Here is a 3048-nt window from a genome sequence, read left to right as displayed (position 1 = left end):
TCACATAGGTAATAAATGGCATTCCCTGTACAGAGTCCTTTACCATTATCTCTCTTCCGTAAGAATAGTGTCATCTGGTTGCCAGAGCAGTAAATAGCTGTTTTAAATCTCCCTCAGCAGTAATGCTGACTTCCTAGAAATACAAGCTAAATATATTTACTGTAAATAAGCACCTCTCCCTAGCTCAGGCATTACTGTTGTTCCATTGCAATGGCTAATACATTACCGGACATACAGATATCCCCATAGCTAGAACCATACCGGTCTCCATTCTAGCTTCTCTCTTACTAGTAGATCCACAGGATTAGAAAATGTTCAATAGAATCCCAAAGTTAACAAATCTTATCTGATGGAATGAAAGGGCAAGGGTAAATGAAGATTCATGGCTGGAGAGAATAAAGACATCTTTATTGGGATTTTAGAAAAGCTGAGAGAACTAGACATGTGTAATGGTGGCCCTGAACAAGTTAAAAAGAAAAGAAGGGAGAAAAATTTAGAGTTAGAAAATTAAAAATAGGAGATAAGGAAAATGTGCCAAAGGAATTATGCTAACATTCTACAGTGTCTCTTTATTTTTAATTCCCTTTGTCTTGACTTGTAAAAAAAATTCCTCACTCCTGCATTATAACTCAGAATGAACTATTTTTTTTTTTTTTTTGCTTTAGGCAGCCATTTATCTTTTAAAGTGATTAAAGTTGGTTTTCAATGTCTTTGATATTTATTTTATTTGATAGCATTTCCAGGTATCTTAATTTGTGATTCCTTAAGTCTACCATAGTAGCACAAAAACAAACGAGTGTTACTGTGCTCCAATAAATCTCTACATTCAAAACCTATGGAAGGATGAATTTGACCTGCAGGCCATAGTTTGTCACCTTGAGTCATATCTTTTTCCTTAAGAACTCCCTTTAATATTCTTTGTTTTTTAATAGTATGTATAGGATCCTATCGTTTTTCAGGGTTCAGCAAACTTTTTTTTTTCTCTTTCAAATCCTCACCTGAGGATATTTTTCCATTGATTTTTAGAGAGAGTGGAAGAGAGAGGGAAAGACACAGGGAAATATCCATTGTGAGAGAAACACATTGGTTGATTGACTCCTGCACATGCCCAACCACGGCTTGGGCCGGGGAGGAGCCTGGAACCCAGGTACATGCCTTTGACCGGAATCGAACCCTGGACCCTTTAGTCTGCAGGCCAACGCTCTATCCACTGAGCCAAATCGGCTAGGGCAGCAAACTTTTAAAAAGTATGTTTTTATTGATTTAAGAGAGAGGAAAGGAGAGGGATAGGAACATCAATGATGAGAGAGAATCATTAATCAGCTGCCTCCTGCACGGGGATTGAGCCCACAACCCGGGAATGTGCTCTGACCTGGAATCGAACTACAACCTCCTGGTTCATGAGTCGATGATCAACCACTAAGCCACACAGGCTAGGCAAGAACTCTCTTTAATATTGTTGATAACACAGATCTGCTGATAATAAATTCTCTCAGCTTTTGTTTGTCTGAAAAAGTATTTTCCCCCCTTCATTATTATTTTTTAAGCATATTTTTTAATTGATTTCAGAGAAGAAGGGAGAGAGAGCTAGAAACATCAATGATGAGAGAGAATTATTGCTTGGCTGCCTCCTGCACGCCCCACACTGGGGATTGAGCCCGCAACCCGGGCATATGCCCTGACCAGGAATCAAACAGTGACCTCCTAGTTCTTAGGTCAAAGCTCAACCACCAGAGCCATGCTGACAGGGCTCCCCCTTCACTATTGAAAGATATTTCTGTTGGGTACAGAATGCTGGATTTTCTTTTACTATTTTAAAGATGTCAATCCATTGTCTTCTGGCTAACATTGGAGAATTCGCTATAATTCTCATCTTTGTTCTTCTATATATAATGTGTCTTTTTTCTCTGGCTATCTTTAGGACCTCCTCTGATTATCAGCAGTTTGAATATGATGCTATTAGGTGTACTTTATTTTGGTATTTTTTTCTTGCTTGGAATTCTCTGTGATTCTTGGATTTGTTATCTCTTCTCTTTTTGATGATGTCCATTTTCCCCCAGTCTTTGTGTTTCAGTTTGGATCATTTTTTTTTCTTTTCTTTTTTAAAATTAATCTTTATTATTGAGATTATTGCAGATGTCCCTCTTTTTTCCTCCGATAGCTCCCCTCCACTGGTACCCTCCCCACCCCAGGCCCTCGCCACTCTATTGTCTGTGTCCATAGGTAATGCATACTAGTACATGCATATAAGATTTTTGTCTATTTCTTCCCACACCCCCCCAACACTCCCTTCCCTTTGAGAATCGTCAGTCTGTTCCATTTCCATGCCCCTGATTCTATTCCATTCACCAGTTTATTCTGTTCATCAGATTTTTTATTCATTTGATTTTTAGATTCACTTGTTGATAGATATGTATTTGTTGTCACTTTGTTGTTCATATTTTTTATCTTTACCTTTTTCTTCTTCTTCCTCTTCTTAAAGAATATCCTTTAGCATCCTATATAATAAAAGCCCAATATGCAAGTTAACTGAACAGTGGAACGACGGTGGTACGACGGGTCGCTATTACGTGCACGCTCAATGCAGGGAGCTGCCCCCAGCCTGCAGGCCCCAGGCCAGCCAAGGTGGGTGCCAGCGGGACCCCCTGATCGCCCTGCCGGTCGCCCCACAGATCGGCCCTGATCGACAGCCAGGGTTAGGGGCCCTTCCTGTGCACGAATTTCATGCATCAGGCCTCTAGTTTCATATAATACTGGTTTGGTGGTGATGAACTCCTTTAGCTTTTTCTTGTCTGTGAAGCACTTTATCTGACCTTCAATTCTAAATGATAGCTTTGCTGGGTAGAGTGTTCTTGGTTGTAGGTTCTTTCTTTTCATCACTTTGAATATTTCTTGCCACTCCCTTCTTTCTGACCTGCATAGTTTCTGTTGAGAAATCAGCTGACAGTCGTGTGGGCACTCGCTTGTAGGTAACTAACTGGTTTTCTCTTGCTGCTTTTAATTTTCATTCTCTCTTTGTCTTTTGCCCTTGGCATTTTAATTATGATG

This window comes from Myotis brandtii, unplaced genomic scaffold (genome assembly GCF_000412655.1).
Source record: "Myotis brandtii unplaced genomic scaffold, ASM41265v1 scaffold476, whole genome shotgun sequence".
Taxonomy (NCBI): domain Eukaryota; kingdom Metazoa; phylum Chordata; class Mammalia; order Chiroptera; family Vespertilionidae; genus Myotis; species Myotis brandtii.
This window is presented reverse-complemented; position numbering follows the sequence as displayed.